We start from the raw sequence: 24,898 nt of genomic DNA, 5'->3' as shown, positions 1-24,898 counted from the left end.
CCTCTACCTGTGTCTCTGCCTCTCTCTCTCTCTCTCTCTCTCTGTGTCTCTCATGAATTTAAAAAAAAAAAAAAAAGAATAGTATCCCAGAACTTCTTAACAAATTCTCACTTGATTCTTATGCTGCTTGTTCAGGGATCACATTTTGACAAACATTAAACTTAGGGCTTGCAAAATGTTGTCATGTGGGTCAGATTTTGATATCACTGATATGGCAGACAGTGTTGGTTGACCAACCAAACACTCATTTTGGACCCATTTTTCCCCATGGCTTTATTCAATGTGGGACCTAAGAAAAGGTAAATGTTCTCTTTCTGACTAGTCAATAGCTAGGAGTGAGCATGTGATACTCACACAAAATTCTAGCCATTGGGACCTAAGCAGAAGTCTGCAAGAGGTGTGGGGCGATTCTGGAAAGGTTATTGCTCTACCCAAATAGCACACTCAGCACTCTGTTTTCCCCTTCTCAGGCTTGGAACATGGAGAGGATGCCTGGAACTGAAGTAGCCTTGTTAGGACCATAAGTGCTACATACAAAATAAAGGTGGCAAAGTGGCTGGTTAGAAATATAGAACCTGGACACCTAGATGGCTCAGTTGGTTAAGTGACTACCTTCAGCTCAGGTCACGATCCTGGGGTCCTAGGATCAAGTCCCACGTTGGGCTCCCTATTCAGTGCGGAGACTGCTTCTCCTTCCTCTGCTTGTTGCTCCCCCTGCTTGTGTGTGCTCTCTCTCTGTTGAATAAATAAAATCTTTAAAAAAAATACAGAGCCAGTGTTAAAACCTCTACCTTCAGATGCTGCATTATGTGGGAAAATAGTCCATTGCTTATGCCACAGTAAGTTGAGTTTTCTGTTAATTATAGCCCAAACCACTTCTAACTGGTAACAAATCATCTGTATAACTAAAAAGATTAACAAGTGGCCTGAGGTCATCAGACTTTTTTTCTTATTTATTTATTTATTTATTTGACTTTTTTTCTCTTAAGTTAGAACATAAAACCAAACCAAACCAAACCAAAACAAAAAATCCAATAACATAGGAAAACTATAAAATTACCATTTAGCACCATCATCGTGGTGTATAATAATGGGCATGTTAACCTCCACAAAAAGGGTAGGAAAATTTAATTCACTGAATCTAGCTTTTGAAAACAGCTTTGTTCTTCAGTTTGATGAAGATAAGTGAAAAGCTGCCAGAGGTCTTCCAACATCTCCAGACCAACATTTGGTAGTGGCTAGCAGACGGTTGACATATTATATCCTTAATGAGCTATAGTTCAGGGAAATAAAGATATTCCTTTGTTGAATAGTCTGTTTAGCTTATTCAGTAATAAGTGAAGCTCATTTAACATTTCATAAGTATGTTTGGACGTGGCTATATCTTTCTGGCTCTTAGGCAACACCTTCTTATAGAAGTTCGTTCAGTCAGATCACAAATTGCTCTCACCTGCTGTGTGCCGACACATGGGTCCCCGCTGAAGCACACATATGCACATTTAACCATCAGCAATGAAAAATGAAGTAAAGGTAGAGTCACGGAAAGACTCGAAAATGGCATGTGTATTTTAAAATAATCCCTTAGAGATATGCTCATCGCTGAGAAACTGCTTTGCTCAATCCTAAATCCAGCCTGAGTTGTTTTTTTTATTGTTGTTACAAAATAATTAGTCTCTGAGTCAGCTTTTAATCTTATGTTAATGAGACACCCTACAGCCTTGGCTCATACCTTCAAATTAAAGATTGATCTATAATTAATAAGGCTTATAATGCCAGTACCCGAGACAAAAGAGATCTCTGGGTGGCAGGAAAGAGAGAGCAGAGAAGTATAGTAAGGGCATTTACAGTTGTATTCATATCACACACCGACTTGGCTTGACAGAATGAAGCGGGTGTCTCTGGGTAAGAAATCTGATAGCTCAAGCTCCTCTGACAAGAAAAGCAGCTAAACTGCCCTTCGGAGATCTTAGGTGGGACTTGGAGTGTTGTGTCTGGTTTCCATCCTTAGCAAGAGCATCCCTGCTCACCTGCCCCTGGTCCACCCTTGTGTGGGGTTCCCACCCTTGCTTGGGAAACGTGCTTTGAACTGTTCTGAGAAAAGTGCCAGGGCAAGGAAGCATTTGTTTTTTTCAGCTTTTTTTGGAGCCATGTGACTTCTCAACACTAGCTTTACAGCCTCAAAATTCCCAGTGATTGGAGAAGAGGAACACTTGCTGATTAATTAAAATCTAATTTTCTATTCTATCATAATTGCAGCAGCAGAGGAAAAAAAAAAGCAAGACTTATTATTCCAAAAATGAAAATGATCCCTGGACAGTTTGGGCTTATTATGAGCTCTGTGTTACAATTTGTTTTAAATTGAATCAATAGAATAAACATGGAAATGAGCTCTGTGAAATCATTTATTTTTAAAGGATTTAAATGAAAGCCTGCATCATTTTGGTTAAATTTTTTTTCAACTCTGCTGGGAGAGACCTCTTGATAAAGACAAAGGAAAGAAGAGGGCTTAGGTTTTGTGGTAGATTTGGGACAACCCTCTGGGATTGCCTGTGCATGGTTTTATGACTGTGATTTCTAATCGTGTTTAAGACACCACAGTGGATCCCCCTGTTAGCTCAAGACATGATGTGAAATTGTCCCCCGACACACAGAAACCTCAAAGCACAATTGATTGCAGTTCACTTGGAATTTTTAGACTATGTAACACTGGAGAGTTGAGGCAGCTACTTGAAATGTGCAGGAAAGCACTAGAGAGGCTAGCTGGGTGGCTCTGTCCCCTGACTTGGTTCCAGCATGTGGGCTGGGGTGTGAAGGGCATCAGTGTGAGAGGTGGTGACCTGGCACCTGAGGATTAGAGCTGGCTCTCCCAATGTAATTACTTGGTTCACTGGTTCTAATGGGAAGGAGGAGTTGATTTTTACCTCTTCACTTTCTGCTGAGTCTTCACATAGCCCGCAAAGTTGTATTGCCTCTAGCTGGGGGTGGGGGTGGTGAGGGGAATGATTAGTGGTGGACACCTGGGGAGTTTAAAATTTGCACTTCATAAATGTCCTGTATAAATGGGTGAAGTACAGTTAGTCCTAAATGTAAAAAAGTAGGTTATACAATTGAGTATATTTATTTTTATACATTTGTTTATATTTACATTATGCATTTATATATTCTGTATATGTATATATTTATAATGTATATTAATACTTTTATCTATGTATATATACATATATTTTATGTAAAATATATTTATAATATACACATGTTTTTATAATATATGTATAATATATACATATATATACATTTATGTTCTGAAATCTTTAAAAATATATGTATTGCATGTATGCCTATAATATATATGTATCTATAGTGTATACCATAAGTGTCAATGCATACTTATATTTTATATATAACATATATAAATATGTGTATATATGTGTATATTGATATTTACAAAAATGTGTCACATATACAGCTGTGTGTATATGTCTGTATATCTAGATAGGATATAGAATATGTCCAAATATCAAATGGATAAAGTGGTCATATCTGGTAAGTGGGATTGCAGATAATTTTTATCTTCCTTGTGTCTTTCTGTATTTTCTAAAAATCCTATGACTATAAAGTATTACTTTTGCAACCACAGGAAAGTCAATAAAAGGAAAGAGAGAAGCTTTCCTGCATCTTGTACACATCCTCAGGACAATTCTTTTTCTGCTGAGTGAGGGTTCCTGGTTCCCCTAGTCATGGGCCTCTTTCTTTATCTTAGAATGTTGCCTGTATTCTCTGGGACAATGGAGCACAGTCCTCAGGCTACGTGAGTTTGGACAGCTCTAGGATTTGTCCCTCTCCTCCCCTTCCCTCAGGCATGCATAAGCTCACTCATCTGATACAATCACAAAGAATCTCCAGGGTCCCCCGAACAATCCTGTTCTTTGTGTTCACTGATGCTTGTTGGATTTATCATATACGTGACTTCCTTCCCTGAATCTTTTATGGCAGACAAGGCAGAAATGAATCTGTGGTAAATATACATATGTGGGCACTTGGGTAGCTCCGTCAGTTAAACATCAGACTCTTGATGACAGCTCAGGTCATGATCTCAGGGTTGTGAGATCGAGTCTCCCTTTGGGCTCTGTGTCCAGCACAGAGTCTGCCTGAGATTCTGTCTCTCCCTTTGCTCCTCCCCTTCCCCTCCAATAAATAAATAAATAAATAAACAAACAGACAAACAAATAAATAAATAAGTTTAAAAATATATACACATGTTAAGCCCAAGCTGTAGCCCAGTATTCTCATGAGTGTGAGATCTGGGAGGAGTGTGGAAACACTGAATTTCTGATTTAGGAGGTCTGACTGGGGCCGGAGGAGCTGCATTTCTAACGAGTACCCAGGCAATGCCCCGGCTGCTGGTGTCTAGACCACCCTTTGAGGGGCCAAGTCTAGTAGCCCTCAAGCTGTAGACCCCATACCAGCAGCATCAGCAGCATCGGCGAATATGTAGAATCCGGGCTTTCAGACTCTGTCCCAGAGGTGTTGAGTCAGGATTTGCATTTTTAAAAAGGTTCCCAGCATACTCAAGTGCACATGAAGAAGAGGCACTGGGATAGGCATGAGCAAGAAAGACAGGGGCTTTGAAGGCAACTAAGAGGCACGTTGAGCTGAGAGGGCCTGGCTATCCTCCTCTCCAGGGTACTGACCAAAGTTGCCACATCCTAAGCAGTGGAGGGAAGGAGTATGTTTCTCAAGAACAGAACAGTAAGTTGTTAGGTCTGAGGCATAAAATCAGAATGCTGAAATATTAATTTATGAGAAAAATAAAAATGATGACAGATGTGGCACAGGTTGGGTCACCTCCCTGAGAAGGCAAGTGACATGGGAAAGCCAGTCAGCCTCAGCAGGTGCACAGGTGAACAAAAGCCAGGCCCAGTGGTTAGGGACAAGGTTCTGGGCTCAAGATCTAGCAGTGAGGACCTTTTGCATGGAGGGGAAGTTCCAGGGCATCCTCTTTCCTGCTCTCCACCGGGATGGGAACACGTAGTCTTCGCTCTCTGACTCTGTTACTTTAAGTGTTCTTTATTTTTTAAAAAATTATTTATTTATTCACGATAGACATAGAGACAGAGAGAGAGGCAGAGACACAGGAGAAGGGAGAAGCAGGCTCCATGCCGGGAGCCCTTTGCGGGACTCAATCCCAGGACTCCAGAATTCTGCCCTGGGCCAAAGGCAGGCGCTAAACTGCTGAGCCACCCAGGGATCCCCTAAGTGTTCTTTAGAGAGGTAAATACTTCAGTTAGGTTACCCATTTTGCCTTTTTAAAAATGATCTTGTATATTTCTGCTCTGACCCCTTGTTTGTTTCAAAGTTTAACTATTAGTGGACAATTCTGTTTCCTTTAGTTCAAAATTCCTTGGATTTACCAGAGAGCAGGCTTTGTATGATCCTCACAGATTGCTCAGTGGTGTTTTATGTAATTCAAGCTTTTTTTTTCCTCACTCAAAACAAAATGATAAAATATAAATTATTATCTCTACTTTTCAAACAAAAAATTGAAGCCAGAGAGGTTGTTGTGGATTGAATTATGTTCCCTAAAGTGATATGTTGACATTCTAAACCCCCAGTACCTTTACTTGTGACCTTATTTGGAAATAGGGTCTTTGCAGAAGTAATCAAGCTATGATGAGGTCACCAGGGTGGACCCTTATTTTTTTTTTTTTAATTTTTATTTATTTATGATAGAGAGAGAGAGAGAGAGAGGTAGAGACACAGGCAGAGGGAGAAGCAGGCTCCATGCACCGGGAGCCCGATGTGGGATTTGATCCTGGGTCTCCAGGATCGCGCCCTGGGCCAAAGGCAGGCGCCAAATCGCTGCGCCACCCAGGGATCCCGGTGGGCCCTTATTCTAATGTGACTGCTGTCCTTATAAGAAGAGGAGGATGCCATGTGAAGACTGAGACACACAGGGAAGACCCCATGTGACGAGAGAGGCAGAGATTGGGGTGATGCAACTGCAAGCTGAGAGTTGCCAAGAATTGAAGACCATACCAGATGTTAGGATGTGTCAAGGAAAAATTCTACTGAAGCCTTAGAGGGAGCATGGCCTGTTGACATCTTGATTTTATTGATACTTAAATGATTCCAGAATTGTGAGAAGATAACTTTATTTTTTTAAAAGCCATCTAGTTTGTGGGAATGTTTTGTTTTGTTTTGTTTTGTTTTGTTTTGTTTTGTTTTGAGAGAGAGGGAGAGTGCCATTGGGGGTGGGGGAAGGGGCAGAAGGAGAGGGAGAGAGAGAAGCTCAGGCAGGCTCCACTATCAGTGCAGAGCCCGATAGGGCTCTATCTCAGGACCCTGGGATCACGACCTGAGCTGAAATTAAGACTCAGATGCTTAACCGACTTAGTCCCCCAGATGCCCCTAGTTGCATGGTGTTTTGTTAGGGCAGCCCTAGGAATCCATACAGAGGGTTTTTATCCCAGAGACCTCAGTCCTTCTACTTCAGCATGGGCTGATCACATCATCAGCAGACCTCATCATCATCAGCAGTACCTCCCCACCTGAGCACCTTTTCTGGTTCATGAGGCAGGCAGTTTGGATGTGCTAAGTGAACACCTCCAGAAGCTGCCTTCAGCCCACAGTATGTGTGTGTGTGTGTATGTGTGTGTGTGTGTGTGTGTGTGTGTGTGTGTGTTGGGGGGGTTGGCACGGGCTGGAAGGTCAATGCACCACTTCTGCCCCAGGCGGGGCCATAGTGAGGTGTTCTGCACTGTGTCTCCCCAGGGTCCCCGACGGAGCTGAGCTCCTGTTACCCATAGTGGTGACCTGCTCATCAACTCACCTTGCCTTGGTCCCCTTCCCTTGCCAGTCTCACTTCCCACTTCCCTAAAGGTGCTTCTGAGGCTCACCTGCAAACAACACACTTGTACCTTCTGTCCCGGAAGCCATGGGAGAAGGCCAGCCTCAAGCAGAGTTAGACCTACTCCTTCCTGTCTGTGTTCTTTCCAGTCCAGCACTTACAGGAAATAGGTGATGATAGGCGATGATATTTTCCTTCCTTGATTTTCTCCAAATGCAGAGCATAAAATTGGCAAAGTACTTAATAGGTTTCAAAATGTATCAGCCTGTACTCCCTTAGAATTTGTCACAAAGCCCTCCAGGAGCTGGGAGAGGAGTGAATGACTGGCAAACAGTGAGAAACCAATCTAGTGGAGCCTAACATGATAAATTGGGGGATGCTTGTTATTGCAGTAAAATATACATAAGATAAAATGTACTATTTTAGCCATTTAAATGTACAATTCATTGGCATTGAAAGCATTCACAATATTGTGGAACTATGACTATCTGTGGTGGTTCATTTTATCTGTCAACTGGACTGGGCTAAGGGATGATGCCCAGACAGCTGGTAAAACCTTAAGTCTGGGCCTGTCTCTGAGAGTGTTTCTGGAAAAGATTAGGATTTTGTTTGGTAGACTGAGTAAAGAGATCCGCCCTCACCTATGTGGGAGGGCATTATCCAGTTCTTTTGGGTCTGAATGAAGCAAAAAGGCAAAGGAAGGGGGAGATCCTTCTTCTTGATCCATCGTCTGCTGCCTTCAGATATCAGAGCTCCTGGTTCTTGAACCTTCGGACTCTGGGACTTCCACCAGTGGCTGCCTGGTCCTCAAGCCTTTGAACTTGAACTGAATTATACCACCAGCTTTTCTGGTTCTCCAGCTTGCAGATGGCATATTGTGGAACTTGGCCTTCATAGCTGTGTAAGCCTATTCCTATAATAAATCTCCTCGTATATATAGCTATATATATCCTATTGGTTCTGTTTCTCTGGAAAACTCTGACTAATACACTCTATTTCCAGAATTTTTCATCACTCCAGACATCACTTTTAAAGTTAAGAATTTCAAAAATTTTACCTTTACGTATATACATGTAAAATTGATTGATTGAAGAGAAAGAGAGAGAGCACAAGTGAGCAAGGGAAGGAGCAGAGGGAGAGAGAGAGTCTCAAGCAGACTCTGTGCTCAGTGTGAAGCCTGATGTGAGGGCTCAAATCTCATGACCTGCGTGACCTGAGCTGAAATCAAGAGTCAAGCACTTAACCAACGGAGCCACTCAGGCACCTCTATCTTTACATATAAGAAAAACATTCTATTACCTTCAGTATATGGTGATGTCTGCCCTCTTGTTCACAATGGTGGCATCAGCATCTTGTGAGCATATTATCAAGGCTTCTTTCTCAGAATCTGTGCAGTGAGGGGTCTTGAGCTTAAGTTCATTAGCTTCATGATGAACCCATCTCTGTGTATTTATGTCTAAAACAACTATTTTTTCTATTTGCTGAAAATCACCTAAGTTCTGATCTTACAAATAAAGCAAAAAATGGAAGAGTTATTTTTGGTGTTTCTGGGACCAACATACTGATTGGGTCTCTACATTTCAGCCCATCTTCCTGTCATGCTTGGGTTAACATCATCTGTGGATGGGCTTTTCCTCAGTATCATCTTAGACCCAGTCAGGAAGGACCCTTGCTCTAAGCCCTGTGCTTTGGGGGGCCCCATGCCTGTTATGGTCCTGAGGCAAAGCCTTCTTGTCTACCTTACTCTTTGGGCAGCTAGGGCCCTAAAATTTCTTTCCAAAGGGCCATAAAAATTTTGTTTTCATAGCCCCCATTTGCCTCTTTCTGAGGTCCACCCTTCCAAAGGTATATATACCCTGATGCCCAGGGGGTAGCCAAAGGTGGCTGTTTGAAGTATGGGAGAATGTGGATGAAAATTAAATTTGCAGGCTAGTATCTGAAGATGTTTACTCAAGACACTTTACAGGGAGGATAGAGCTAGGGAATGAGAAAGGAAGAGGGCTAACCCACAGTTCTGGGACTGGAGCTGGCTCTCCTTGCACCACTGTGTTCCAATATGATTATCCAAAAGGGGTCCAAACATTCAAAATTGCAATTTGGCCTTTCAGATGATTATGATGGAATAATATATTCCAAGGTATAAGGTCAGAACATGCTTTATATAGTGGTTTGTGGTTAAAGTGGTTTATCACTTTTAAGTACTCAGGCATATGCAATGTGGGCCATTGTTACTATCCTGTCCTAGTCTCGTAAGTAATAGGAATGGTCCTGATCTTTTTTTTCTTTCACTCATTTTGCTAAACACAATCTCATTGGGCCAGATACCTGGATACATACAAATTATACTCATGAAGAGGCTCTTGTTTACTTAATAAGAATCCTGTTGTCAGGCAGTCTCTGGGTTGGTTGAATAACTTGCGTAGCATCAAAGGCTCAGGCATTGCCTTCCTTCTCATCTGTCATCTTCAGAATAGGGGTGTCTGACCTCATGTCACAGGATGGCTGCCTGAGTAAATATCAGGCTATTGATATCACACTGTCTGATGATAGTGCTCTGAGCAAGAAGCGAGGAGACATCAAGCAGGTTTTCTTCCCCTCATATCTCCTGTTCAGTGTGAAAAGTCTTACCCAAATGCCCCAGCAGAATCCTCCATTCATCTTATTGGATGGAACTTGTTACATTATCTATATCTAGACAAATTAGAGGTAAATGGAATGTGTTGCCTAGGAGTTGGGCACATTACTACCTGAACACAAAAATTCAGGTTACTTTTAGCAAAAAGACAGAGAGAACTTGCTTTAGGCTGGTAAGCCATAACAAAAGATAGAAAGAATAGTTACTTCTCATAGAATTATAAAGGAGGATTAGTTACTAAGAAGTAAAGAAGGGAAGGACATTTGTCACAGAATAGAAAAAGCAGCCACAGCTGAGCTTGTGATCAACAGATTGTGAGAAGAGAATGTTCAAATGAGGTTCTGTGGGTCTTCATTATAAAAGGTGAGTGATTAATAACATTGAATTTCCTTAAATTTATGGTTTGTATTTGTTACATAGCACATAACTAATAAATAATGTCTGAGGGATTAATATTGTTATTCTCCATCAATATTTTCATGATGTTGTTTTACCAGAATTAACTGTTGCTAGGAGAAAAATCAACTCTAAACCCTTCCGTTGCTCATGAAGTAAAAACGACTTAATCAGTTCATCCTAGAATAAATGAGAAAGAGTCTTGAATCACATTTAAAATCATGATGAAGGGGGATTCCTGGGTGGCTCAGCAGTTTGGTGCCTGCCTTTGGCCCAGGGCGTGATCCTGGAGTCCCGGGATCGAGTCCTGCATCAGGCTCCCTGCATGGAGCCTGCTTCTCCCTCTGTCTGTGTTTCTGCCTCTCTCTCTATCGTGCTCTCTCTCTGTGTGTCTCTCATGAATAAATAAATAAAATCTTTAAAAAAAATAAAATCGTGATGAAGCATTCAACTTCTAACATTCCAAGAAGAGGGATCTGAGTTTGACTTCCCTTTGTCTTATCTGGTCCACGAGCAAAGATGTACATAAGGAAAGTGCATAGAAGCCAACAAAGTGCCATACGTCCAAAGGCTGCTCAAGTGTCTGACCCTGAGGAAATTCTTACATTGACCTATCACTTGCCAGCTACTTGAAGCTTACATCCTGGTGGTAGCAGGCTTATGGTGTCCTTTTTCTATCTAAAGGATAAGGCATTTACACGGACCATAAATATATTGACCTATAGATACCACATATATAACAAATGGCCTGGAGGATAGAATTACATCTCAGTGGCTACATTTCTACACTGTCATGCTAAGTGGCATTTTGGGTTAGGAAGGGTCTATGATAGAAGTGAACTCTGTTTTGGGAAGTGACGTGGCAGGAGGCCACAACGTGGGGCTGACTTTTATATGGTAGAAAATTCACTCTGTACTGATTAGGCTTTTTTCACAACATTTTGGCCAAGTTCCAAGAACAAGCATCATCCCCACCTTCGCTCCTCCCTCCTCTCCCCAGACACAGAAATAGAAGCTGCCGGTTTCTTAATGCCTGGGCTGGGGAATTGGCATGGTGTCCCCTCTGCTTCATCCTGTTTGTCAAGCAGAGAGCCTGGATTCAAAGGAAAGGGATAGGGACATAGATTCCACCTCTTGATGGGAGGAGTATGAAAGAATTAGGGAGACATATTTTAAAACAATCACATCATCTGAAATGTCATCTCCTCCTAGAGGCCCTGATTGGCCCTCCCCACAATCACTGTCTGTCACAATACTTCTTGGATTTTCTTCATAGCACAATTACCTAGACTTCTCCGTGAATGCATTTATTTAATCGCATAATTGTAATGTCACTCCCTGCCAAGTATGCATTTTCTGAGACAGCAAGAATTTTAGGGATATTGTTCACAGCTACATTCCTCAACCCCCACAGCATAGTAGGGACCTCATAAGCACACAGTTGGTACACTGTTAAGTATTTGTTGAGTACATGAAATGTTTATCAACTAATTTTTCCAACAGGTCAAAACAGGGATGTATCTCATACCCACCACTGATACTTGTCCCCTAGCTTCCTTTTATAATCTGGGGCTCTTATTAATATGGCCACTCCCAGACCTGAGAATCCAGCTAATTATCACAGACTTAACCAGTGAAGCTGTAACTCGAAGCTTCCTGGAATCAGCAAGAGCGTGGCTGATTGTAGCCTTATGAAATGCAAGTACCCTGTCACACAAATTCCCAGCTCTGACATGAAAAAGTTGGATTAGGAAATAGCTAAAGAAGAGATATTCATGAAGGCATAGCTTTCTGAGGTGCAGAGAAGAAAATGTCTCGGTGTATTTGTTACTGTCCGTGATTATAGTTGCTGGGAAGCAAACAGTAACGGCACAGCCGCACAGCCGTACTTCTGAGAAAATGGGCTGAGTGACTTATTGCCTGTTGGTTCAGAGCTTGCAGATCTGTTTTCCAAAGAGCAGCCAGGATAAAGCTACAGAATAACATGCAGCTTTTTACTTTCTCCCTTTCTCCTGGGTCCTTTATTTGGGTCTGGGAGGAACAAGCTGAGTAGGGAAGGGAATAAGAGAAGCTCACGTACCAGATTCTGTGTGTTGCAGACTGGGGAACCGCAAGATGGATTTTCACCAGACTTCAGTTTTCATTTTAAATTAGTGATGCATCTCCATTAACGAGGGCAGACCTCACCATGATTGTGCATCTCTATTTCTTTTTGGAAGAAAATAAAGTCAATTAAAATCATTGCCTTTGAGAAGGAAAGCAATTCACACAGTCTTTTATTAGTAGCACAATGATGTTGTTTTCCTTTGTTACCAAGACAGCAATTAACAGATTTCTAATGGCACAAAGGTGGTGACAAGTAAAATAGGCTATTAGGAAGGTGGCTGCTTTCAGACCTCTAAACAGAGTGGAAAGCTTGAAGGATTTAAAAATAAAATAAGATGTATGCTCTATGTATGCTCTATGCTGTTGGACTCTTCACATGAATGTATAGACCTGCTTCCAGTCACAGCCCTTATGTTGTTTGGTTGAATGATATTTCCTTGTGTATCTCAAGTATTAAAATGATGCAAAGCAAACTTTAAGTCATTTCTGGAAAGTAAGAAGGGGTTTTAGAAGATTTGATAGCTGTAGGATTCCAGGTGTGAGTTTTGGTAGTTGTTTTTATACATGGTATATTTTAATTCTTATCATTTTTATTTTTGAATTTATTTATGTCTTAAAAATATTTTTTTTCCTGTTTTGTTGATAAAGAAACAAGTTCAGCTTCAGGAGAAAACTAAAAGAAATGCCTTGTGGAAGTTGGTGACATTTTCCTCAAGAAATCCCCATGAGACTGAAGAAAGAAATCAATGAGGTAACAGCATTTGACAAAGATCAGTGAGAAAAATAGAAAAGGACCCAGGTCTTCTGATACAAATGAGACAGAGTAAGGAGAAAAGTCATTACAGAAAAGAAACCTAGTACGTCAACATAGAAGTCTTCGTCTTTCCTTTCATTCTAAAATTTCATCCATTCCCCCAATCTACTTCTGAAATGTCACCATTCTTCTGGCTTACCAGGCTGGAATATTCTATTTTGATTCCTTCTATTTCTTTGTATTTTATCTTTTTGTCTTTCCCTAAAATTAGACCTCTAGATGTGCCATTTACGTCTATCTTGTTTTTTCTCATAATCATTCTTTTCTGTTGTTGTTTTTAAATGTTTACATTTCCAGGTTGGAGTGAATGTTTGGTTTAGTCATAGATCTACTGAGCTTGTGTATAATATCCAAGGCAGAATTTTCACCAGATGAGTGCAAATATGGGGTTGGAATTCAGGAGAAATCTCAGGGAAATCCGAATTCGAAACCCACCCATGAAAAGACACAGTGGAAGGTTTCAACTGAACTGAATGGAGATAGAGACAAATTAGGTTCAAAAGCCTGTTCTCGAGGTTAATGGAAGCAAGAAAGAGAGTCCAGAGGAGGGCCTCGATCTGGGAAAGGAAGGTCAAGAACACAGTCAGGGGCAGTACCCTGGGAAGCAAAAAAGACCTGAGCTTGAAGGAATTATCAGATATTATAAAGACGTTCAAGAAGGATTAAAAGTAGGAGCAGCTGGTTGAGTGTGATATTCAGGAGGGGACTTTCTAGGTTTAATAGAGTCTTAATGAAAGCAATTTGAATGGGAGCAGAGTGACCTGTAGTGATGAAGTTTAAATGGGAATAAATGTCTTCAAAATGGGTCTGAAAGCTTCTCAAGTCATGCTCATCTCTTCCATTGTCTTGGTTTGGGTTTCCCCACTCCCCTCCCTAGATAGAGGCCAAGGGAAGGGCTTGAGTGCAGGTAGTTTATTATGTAAAATGATCCTAAGGTACAGGGGTGGGGTCTGGGGAAGAGAGAGACAAAAGGTGAGAAGGTGACGGGAGGCTGGGTTACAGAGCCCATCCAGCTAAAGCTGTTTGTACCTCAGAGGCAGAAGGCAGAGTAAATGTTAGGCTAGCTCCCTGCTTCTTATTTCTTCCAAATCCCAACATTTTTGAAGCTCTTGCTTCAGTGTTGTTGGAGAAACATCTCACCCTGATACATCTCACCCTCTACTTACCCTGATAACCTCACAGACAATCCCCACCCAACTCTAATGATGATTTCAGCTCCCAAATGCTTGCTCACCTGCTCACCTCTCTTTACCTTCCAAATCTTAAAGAGTATCATTTATTTGACTCATTGGGAAAGAAAGTCTCCCTGCTTCTTGAGGTCACTCGGTTTATTACTTTCAATCCCCTCCCACTCATTGGATTTAGGTTTTTGGACACAAAAACCAGAGTGTCTTTCAGACAACATCTACATATTTATCATCTAAGACACCTCCCCACCAAAACACACACACACACACACACATACACACACACGCACCCACACACACATACGCTGTGAAGCCAGTGGATAAATACTCCCTTCTTCTCTCCTCCTGAGGGCAGTCAGTGGTGCTTTTATGCCACGACAATGAGGTTCCTAGCAGGATGGAGCCATGTAATTAGATAACATGCCCTTGGACTGGCCTCCTTTCCTTCTTCATCTTACTCTGGGAGTACTGAACAAGAGAAGAGATGGGGAACATAAAGTAGAGGAAATCATAAATGGGTATCTCCAAGTAATTATATTTGACTTTTAATATCTTCAAATGGATACATAGTTGAATGGGAGAAAAGGAGGACAATAAAATAAGAGAAAACCATAAGTTGATATTTTAAAAAATATCATCCAGCCACAAAAGCTTTATTTTTTTTAGCTTGACTATAATAAGCTATACACTTGTTGAGATTAGGCACTATATACTACCTATATTTTATCCCCTTACATTGCCTAATATGATAGTGGGCATATGGTCATGGTTGCTGTTCTTGCACATTGGTTATATCTGTTGACTCTGAAACATTGTTAAATCTAAGGAATATAGAACTTGGTTATTTTTTTCATAGTCTTTGCACAGTATGTACTTCTAGTATGATCAGTTGTAGCTGTTTATGCTAGAAATCCTTTCCTGCTGTCTCATCAGAAAACTCATGATTCGTTTAGTGTGTAAGAAATGCCAAGAAACACACAAACACATACCATTCTCAATGCCTTCTTTGTATTCTACCAACGTTAGGATCACTTGTTAATATTCTCAGAAAGTCTGTCCTTTTTTTAAAAAAAATATATTTTATGTATTTACATATTTATGCATTTGGAGAGTAGGGGGAGAGGCAGAGAGAAAGGAAGACAGAGAATCCCAAGCAGACTCTCTGCTAAGTGCAGAGCCTGACACAAGGCTTGATATTCTGACCCTGAGACCATGACCTGAGTGGAAATCAGGAGTTGGATGCTTAATCAACTGAGCCACCCAGGTGCCCCCTCAGAAATTCTTTCTAATTTAACCTGTGTTGTTGTCTATCAGTTCATAGATTTTTGTGAAATGAACAATTCTCTGTTACATTATAACTCGGGCAGACTGAACATTCTTGGTTATTTTCACTTTGTCTTCATTTCCAGAGATTAATGTCACTGAAGTTGACATTGAGCAATGGTTTAGTCCAACCCTCTGTTCCTATTTGGACAGCAGGCAAAGCATCCACACTTAATGGTTTTCCTTTTTAGTAGCAAGGAAATAGTTCAGTGATTAGTTAATGTATACTGTATTTTAAAAATGTTCCCAACTAACCTTAAACCTAAACAGACATTGAACGAAGATTCTTTTTTTTTTTTTGAACGAAGATTCTATATGAAGATCTTTCATACCTTATTTTTGACAGAACCTAGTAGCCCCACATAAAGGTTCTACAGGCTGTTCTTGGGAGCAGGAGAAGGAGGAAGAAAAGATAGCCCATTTCCCCCACTATGTCTGCTGCAGATGCAGCTGATATTAGAAGTAATTGGACATTTTACTTGCTAAGAAAGGACACAGATGCTTCTCAATTCATTATATAGGAGCTTTGTATCCAGTTGTTAAACTGTTATTCTCTTGGTTCTGCTACTAACAAACTCTCCAGCTCAAGGACCCAGATAGATGTCCCTTTTGCCCAATTCTCCCTAAGGACAAGGGGATCTTACTTATAGCATGACTTCTGTGTATCTTACTGGGAAACAATGTCTAGTAAGATGATACTCAACCATATCTAGGTGATAGAAATTGTCTGGGCAAAAATACCTTTCCCCTGAAAATCTCTAATATTACCAAAGAACGTTCTCACATAAAATATGACATAACAAAGACTATTCCCACATAATATATGACATAACAGCTTCTGATATAACCATGGAAGGGTCCCCATCCCTGTAAGCAAACATTAGTAACGCATGTTGGGGTGATAGTTTTGTCTTTCCCCTCAGACTCAAAAGTGGGCTAGATCATATTATGGATGTGCTAGGTAGGGTTCTCCATCCCGGCCACTGAGAGACTTTGTCCTGGCTAATGATGTCAACAGGTTCTGGAATCCCTTGAGGGAAAAACATTTAAAAACCTTAAAAATTGTATTCTTCTGCAATTCCTAGAATGATATTTTTCATGTAGATATTCGACAAATGCCTCTAGGAATGACAAGGTGAATACAAAGGAAGAACAAATTAGACAACGCATGCTGGCCACAGTAATTAGAAACTTCTTATATTAGTCAAGACTTTGCGGCTGGAAGTAAGTGATAGAAACTGAACACAAGTTAGGAATTTGATCACTCCATTAGGAGATTAAGGGGAGGGACTGACCTTAAGAACTTCTGCAGAGACCAACAGAGAGTCTCATGCACTGCAGGGAGAGATGCAGAATGGGACAGCCACTTTGGAAAACAGCTTTACAGTTTCTTATACAGTTAAATATATCTTTACCATATGAACGAGAAATCCTACTCCTAGACATTTACCTAAATTGGATGAAAACCTGTGTATGCAAATATTTTTAGAAGCTTTTCATAATTGCCCCAAACTGGAAGCAAATGTTTCTCAACAGGGAAAAGGTTTATCCATGCAATGGAATAATACTCAGCAATAGAAAGGAACAGACTAGTGATAAGAATGGTATCGGTATTTATAGGGATACTTGCACGGAAAAATCTCAAATACATTGTACTGAGTGAAGACCCCAAATATCACATACTATATGAACTATTTATGTGACAGTTTTGCAAAGGGCAAACTCTAGTGACAAAGAAAACATCCATGGCTGCCAGGATGTAGGAGGAGGAGTGACTGCCGACAGACATGCTGGGTGATGAACGATTCCACATCCTGATTGTGATGGTGAACACACAACTACATACACTTTCCAACTCACAGAACTCTACACTACAACAAAATTAAACTAAAAAGTTAGATAATAAAAAAGGGCCTCCCACCTTCTCTCTCTCCTTTCTCACCCAGAATGTGAATGAGTCTACTGGCTTTCTCTGTCTCTCTTTCTTGTGATTTTTACTGGGCACATTCTCCTAACACATGGCTTCCCCTGTGTGTGGGTGCATTACGCACAGGCGGAGGCTCATGTCTATTCAAGTTAGTAGCTTCAGAGAAAAGGGGACACATCTTGTCTATAAATATATAAATATAAAATCCCAGGAAAGGGCTCCTTTGGCCCATTTTGGGTTGAGGGAACCTCTCTTGGCCATTTTGACCAGCCTGATGGACTGCTATTTTTGTAAATCATGTACTTATTCCTGTGGCCACAGAGGTGGGATAGAGTGATGAACTAGGCTCCCCTAGTATCACATGGAACTGGGAGGTGGTCTCACTAGAAAGGGGAGGGGATGCTGGGCAGACCAAAAAAGCAGAGACCACTCTTTTACAGATTGTCCATTTGCAGGGTGCAGGGAGGCCAATAATTGGTGACTTTAATGCATTGAATCATCACAAGCTGTTACAATCAGGCATCCAACTCTGTCACGTTGGATGACAAGTAGAACCACTGGGGGCTTTGAGATGTCTGCTTAGAATAGTTACGTCCTTGTTCCTGTTGCTATTGTTGTGCCAGTGAGTGTGTGTCTGTATATATATATATACACACACGTATATATGAGTCATTTTATACATTTATAATGTCTAAATACATATATAAATATATATATATGTATTTTTTCTTTTTCTGGATCACATTTTTTTTTTAAGATTTTATTTATTTGAGAGAGAGTGAGAGCACAAGAAGGGAGAGGAGCAGAGAGAGAGAGGGAGAAGCAGATTTCCTGCTGAGCAGGGAGCCTGACGCAGGGCTCGATTGCAGGATCCCAAGATCATGACCTGAGCTGAAGGCAGAGGCTTAACAGACTGAGCTACCCAGGTGCCCTATGGATCACAAATTCTTCTGAGAACGTAATGAGAGCTTTAGATCAACACCCTTGATAAATGGAGGGGGCATTCCCCCCCATCTGCCCTCTAGTTCATGAATTTCAAGAAAGGATCATGATTCTCTAACATTAGCCTGTATTATATTCCCCTAGAGGGCTTGTCAAAGATTGCTGTGTCCTGCCCCAGAATTTCTGATTCAGTAGAGCTGGGATGGGACCTGATACTGCATTTTTAACAGGTTGACACGTTCCCAGGTGATGTGGATACTGCTGGCCCAGGGACCCAGATACGGCAAACCACTGCTCTCAACCAAAGATTAATGGTTCTGTCACTAGGTCTGCTATATCATGCATCTCCAGTTCTGCAATTTTTCCAGAGTGAGACTTAGTCACTAAAGAGTCTCAATTTGTGTTTATTATAACTGCTGCACTCTTGATGCCTCTCTTAGGGCACCATTGGGATCAAAATAGCAGTGTTAAATAGCTCCTCATGTATTGATTCATATCTTGCAACCGAACTATTTAAAACATGAACAATGTTCTTCCAGGGGATTGACGGATATTAGAAATTGGCCTTTAAAAATCACATTAAAAAGTTAATCTTTATTGTAAAAAGAGGCTGCCTTTTTAAGAGTCATTTGTATGCTTTTAGTTCTCCCACTAAAAAAAGAAACACCTAATAATTAATATTCATATGTTTTTACATGGCAAATACCAGACTGTATAAACAATTTTATTCCTATTTTTGCTTAATATCCTATGTGTTTCCTCCCAGCATTCCAACACCTTTAAAAACAGGATTTCTTGGGGTGCCTGGGTGGCTCAGTCAGTTGGGCCTCTGACTCTTGATTTCAGGTTGGGTCTTGATCTTGGTGTCGTAAGTTTGAGCCCTATATTGGGCACTATGCTGGGCATGGAACCTGCTTAAAGAAAACAGCAAAAAACCAGGGATTTCTCATTGGAGGCACAACTCTATCACATGGATATCTCAGAATTTGCAAAACCTTCTTGTGTTTTGCTCTAATCAAAGAAGTTTCTTATTTTTAAAGTTGAGAATTATAAATAACAATTTAAGCATACCTTCAAAAATAAACTGATGGTCTCCCTCAAGTAAATACTCTAGTACTATTCTTGCCATTCCTGCTGTTGCAATGAATGGATCAATGAATCTGAATTGTTAAGGCTTTTCTTTATTTTTTACAAATGCCAAGCCAAATTAGACTGATTATCAGGCCTGGGACATTTGTGTAGGGTTTTAGGTTCTGAATGAATGAAGACTTTGCAGGCAAATTGCCGCTATGTGGTCACTCCTCAACCTCTTTAATCATACCTTGCACTGCCTTCCAGTTTATTTTTTTATTTTATTTTTTATTTTTTTTGAAGTTCTATTTGCCAACATATAACACCCAGTGCTCATCCCATCAAGTGCCCTCTTCTGTGCCCATCATCCAGTTAACCCATTTTGTTTTTTATTTAAAACCTAAAAGGCAGCTTTTTAGTGAAGCACATAGAAACGTAAAGACCCTGGAAATGATTGTGAGACCCAAGAATGAAGATTTCCTTATGCCCTTTCTTGTGCAGTCTGGGTGGGCCACGCACAGATTTACACAGATTTACAAGGCATTTGTGGCTCCCGGTGACAATATGGATGGTGTTCTGACCCTCAAGGATCCAATTCATACAATTCCACTTGCAATCCTGACTTCTCTCTAATGGAGGACTGTTCTCCCCCAACTTTCTTTTAATTCCATGGCCCTCATGGTCATTTTGCTATCTTTTCACCCCTATTGTAGATCCATTTCTGAAAGAAGTTGACTGAGACTCTGAGATTTCCATGCAGGAATTCTTTTGATGGGTTCTCTTGGGATCCTGTGTAGGAGAGTGAAAGAGGCAGGTTGGACCCGGGGAGAATTTGGGTTGTGATCCAATTGTCACAGAGGACTCATCTGACCTAAGCTAGGGTAGCCCTGTGTCTCCAGTTGGAGCATGCATTTGGGCCTTCATACTCTGATTTGGCATTCAGTGCATACAGGCTGTACCCTGGATGGGACATGATCTTGGTGAGGACACTTCTCAGGGAGGAGTTCAGTTCTACACCAATAGCTGCTGACAATGTTGAAAGCTAGGAGGATGAGAGGCTTTGCATGATATGCTCTGGCATCCATTATAACCCATGTTGTTGCAGGCATAAAGCTCCATTGCTTGGCCAGTTTCCATAAGAAATATGTCCAAGTAAAGTATTTAATGAGTATAATTTAACCAGGTTTTGAAGATTGTGGGAGCGGTCTTTCCACCATGTCCTTGGCTCATTTCCTTCTTTCTCCACTCCCCCAGTTCTGTCCCCATCTCCGACTTTCAGAATCTCCCTTCTTCACTTTCCTTCTCTTCTGCAAAGCAGAATATGGCCCTTTTTAATCCAGAAGCCAAAGGCCAATTCTGAAAGGAGATAGAGCTTGAAGGCTTGATGCCTTCCAGTAAACTGGCCTACCTGATAACCTCCAAGTTGCCTGGCAGACAGACTCAGGTCTTCCCATTGTCATTGTCCAGTAAGGCTTTCTTCTTTCCTTGTGGCGTTTTCCTGCAGTGACCCAGGCATTCAGGCCCTTGCTGTCTGGAGGTCAACCTATAGCTCATCTCTAGCATGCATTCCCCCCAAGGACAAGGAGTCTGCAGGGTCAGGAATGTACCTACCCAGAGGCCCTACACCTTTGAGACCAAGCAGCAGGAATCCAGTTGTATATGTTCCCTATTGTTACTATGCCAAATTATAACAAATTTAATACCTTAAACCAACTCAAATTTATCCAGGAGTCAGAAGTCTGAGGTGGGTCTTACGGGACTAAAACCAATGGGTTGGCAGGGCTGGGTTTCTTTCTAGAGGCTGTAGGGGAAAATGTGTTTTCTTGCTTTTTTTCTAGCTTGTAGAGGCCACCTGCATTCCCCTGATCCCCTTCTCTCTTCAAAGCCAGGAGTGGCTGGTCTAGGGTTTCTCACATTGAAATACTCTGACTCTTACATTTCTGCCTCCCTTGTGACTACATTAGGTCCACGTAATAATTCAGGCTAATCTTAGTTTAAGGTCAGTTAATTAGCAACCTTAATTCCATCTGCAATAATCTTATTTGTCCCTTGTCAAGTAACCTAACATATTCACGGATTCTAGGTATTTGGGTGTGCACATCTTCGAGAGGCCGTATTCTGCCCACCACACCAGGACTCCAGGATCCTCCTCCTAAACAGACCTAAACTCATCTGGTCTGTACTCTGAATACAGCCCCATTATCAGTGAAAGCACCCTAGGGCTGGGGTGGGTGGGAGGGAGAAATCACTCTGTGGTTACCCTATTGTCCTGAAATTTTGAGTTATTATGAAAAGCAGACCCATTAGATTTATTTTGATGTTGCTAGAACATTTCTAGGGTAGTAAGAACATATCTGTGGTAAGCCAGGGTACTTGTTCTGAACCACAAAGCCTTGTAGCAAACCTCAGTGATTCTCAATCTTGCCAACCAGAGCGCCACATAATGAGTTTCTCTAAAGTGACAAGCATCCAGGTAGCCAAAGCATGAAATAAACGGCTTTCGGTGTCAAATGATCAGAAGCGGAGGGGACTGCAGGCAGTAGACTGAGCATCTACATCTTGCGGCTCGAAGAGTTTGACGCCTTTCTTATTCTGAAAGTTAGTTAAAAGTTGATTTGTTGGGTCTTCTGTTTATGCTCAAAACTGTACTGCTGTGCCTCTGGTAACTGCAGAGCTCAGTGCAGTGTGGGTGCAGCTGAGAGGCCTCGGGATTCACCTTCCTGTCATTGCTTATTTCATTAGCTTTGCTCTCCTGTGATTCTTTGTGATTGGGCTCAGCAGTTCCCAGAGCGAATTCTTAACCTTTTGGTCCCTAATCCCTTCCTTTCCCCCTGAGGAAGCACTTGTTCTTTGTACTTCAATTTTCGTGGGATGCTTAAAATAAAACACTCTTGGCAGCTGACGTTGTATGAGGAATCGTCTCAGAGCATTTTCCTGGGAGTAGTGTCGAGGCACCTCTCAGGCAGCACATGCAAGGCTGGCAATTGGTTGATTAATCGAAAAAAAAATAACAGAAAGCAGGGGTCATAAAAAATGATTCATACATGCCTTAAACATTTTTATTTTAACTTAAAACATATAAATTGACATTCATTTGCCAATCTTTGATGTAAAGCGAAGGTCTTTTCTCTTAATTGGTATGATGTGTAGTCTTTCTTCATAAATCACACTTCTAATGCATCCCTTAAGATCCTCAACTTCGGTTTCTTTACACTGAAGCAAGAATTAAAGTGACTTGCAAAGCAATCTGATTGAATCATCTTCCACGACTGTTACAGTCTCGCCCTGAGCTCTTCTCAGTTTTCTTAGCTACACCCAATCCAACAGTTTCTTACATTTTTACTGGCTTGCTTACATCAAACTCTTCTGAAGAATTCGACTTATTTTTTCATGGAAACATCTCTTCCTGTGCACTTGTATTTCATGGATTCTGTACACTTAATTTATATGCAATTAATTTGCTCACATAAAATGATTAGAATGCTAACATACTCCGTAAGACGCTCCGCTGACTCTTGGAAAGCACTGGTAAGTTTTCAAGTCGGAGTAGAAGTGCAATGGTTTACTTAGGGAGAAGCCTTTGAATGAAGGGTGTGGATATTTGGGGCTTCATGGCAGGTGCTGTCTCGGCCGCTCCCTCGCCTCTCCCTAGGCCCCTTTATCCACCTTGGACATCACTTACAGCCTTGAAGCCCTCCTCCCTCTAGTGACCAAGGACAGACTGAGAGTGCTGGAGAGCGAGCCTCCCAAGGAGCCACCCTCAATGAATGTGATTCATGAGGAGCAGGAGTTGATGGATGAGCACTCTGGCTCCCTTGTGCTTTGGGGGATGGTTCTGGGACAGATTCTATTCAGTCCCCCAGGTGCCCACAGAGGTATCCCCTTTATTGGCTTCCTCTCCTACTGGCTTCTTTTCCCTGTTCTTTCAGGGGTTTTCCTCATATCACCTCCCAAATTTGCACCCAAATTCTCAACTCTAGGTCTTCTTGTGTAGGAACCTACAACCTGGCAATATGCTGTGTTGAGAGAATTGAGAGAGTGGACCTGGCAAGTCAATTGAATGGAAGCCACAGAAGAACCTTCCACTAATCTGGGAAAACTTTGGTCTCTCCTTCTTCAGACCTGTAAGCAATTTCCATTCTTCATTTTTTATACACATAGTGCTTTCTTGCAACCAATGTTTTGCTTTCTTTGTGGCAAACCTTGAGAAGACATGTCTTAGGGAATATGTTACAAGCTTCTCGCTGAGGCAAGAGTTGATTGGTGTCTTATCATCACAAGCCTCCTCCCCGAATTCGTCTCTTTCACTCCATTTGCCTTGAACATTATAAACTGTCTATCCTGGGCCTTTGGCATCATCTGTGTCCCAGTTTCTGTTTCCCACTCTGATTCTTAGTTCTGCTTCACCTAGCCTTCAATGTACTGGTGGTTCTGGGCTCCGGACTACGGGAAACCATCACTTAGCTGAGAACCCACTCTTAAATGTATGCCCTAAAACTTCCAACTCTCTCTCTTTTCCTCCCTGCCCCTATTCTTACCTGTACTATGGTCATGGCCTCAGGCCCACAGGTGGACTCTAGGTGGTATTTCTAATGCATGTCTTTATAAGTATTTTCCTATAAAGCTTACCTTCCCATCATTTAAAGCCATCTAAATGTTTTTCTTCAAAGATACACAATATTGAATTAATGCTCTTTCAGAAACAGAACAAAACCGTTGTATTCTGTCTCCCCCATTCTTAAGAACAAGTGTTTGGATTGTAAAGTGATTGAACCACACTCCATTCTCTCTTATTAATGGAAAATTGGCCATAAATTGTCGAGGCGTGACTAGCTCATTTCCCAACACAGCTGCAAATGCTTTATGCTGGGATCACTTTCGATTTCTCAGAATGAAAGGAGAAATCTCGATAGAACTGACACTTCTCTAAACAGTACCCCTAGTCACTCCCTACAGGGCCCAGCTATTCTGGAGGGTGAATTGACTGATGGTAGCGCCATCTTCAGCTAAGGCTGTTTCCTTGCAGTGTTTGTCTATTTTCTTACAGCGTGGTGGATTCAGCTGCAAACTTTGAGAAGGTAGGCATTAAAACATTCTCTCTCTTTTTTCACTTAAAAAAATGAATCCAAAATGCATATATGCCTGGGAAGCACTGTGTATTTAATACACCATAATTCATAATAACACCTTATTATAACTCGTGAAAGCATATTACATTTTTCAAAGCATCTTCATCCATAAATTACCTATTTTAATCCCCAGACATCCTGGTGAAATATATTTTAGTATTCCCATTTTGTAGATGAAGAAGATGTTCAGATAGATTTATTGATGTGCTCAGGGACACAATACATTAAAAAAGATACTTGAGCTTCCATCTTCTGACACCACTTCCAGCATCCCAGTGGATAGTCATCTTTTGTGTCTCCCCAGCAAATCTTTTCTCCTGGAACCAGCCCTCCTTTTTGGGAAACTATTTATTCCCCAATTTCATATATCACAGAGTGGCTTTCAAACACTGTCTCTTTCACAGGGTTTACAATCAGTGCAATAGAGTTCTAGTCAGCATTTTTTTTTTTTTTTTTTTTTTACTAAGAACCAAAGGAAGAAGGTTCTTCCCTCTTATGTGATAAAAGTTTAAAGCTTTTCA

At 41.2% G+C, this 24,898-nt stretch overlaps 1 long non-coding RNA gene across 1 annotated transcript in view; it reads left to right on the top strand.

Moving 5' to 3' along the window:
- Positions 1-24,898, top strand: part of LOC144298796 (uncharacterized) — an 80,676-nt gene that overhangs the window by 35,470 nt on the left and 20,308 nt on the right. The window contains exons 2-3 of the long non-coding RNA XR_013365680.1: positions 12,633-12,735; positions 23,243-23,372. This is a non-coding gene — a long non-coding RNA (uncharacterized LOC144298796). The remainder of the gene's footprint in view (positions 1-12,632; positions 12,736-23,242; positions 23,373-24,898) is intronic.

The sequence above is a fragment of the Canis aureus genome, chromosome 26 (genome assembly GCF_053574225.1).
Source record: "Canis aureus isolate CA01 chromosome 26, VMU_Caureus_v.1.0, whole genome shotgun sequence".
Classification (NCBI taxonomy): Eukaryota; Metazoa; Chordata; class Mammalia; order Carnivora; family Canidae; genus Canis; species Canis aureus.
This window is presented reverse-complemented; position numbering and strand designations above follow the sequence as displayed.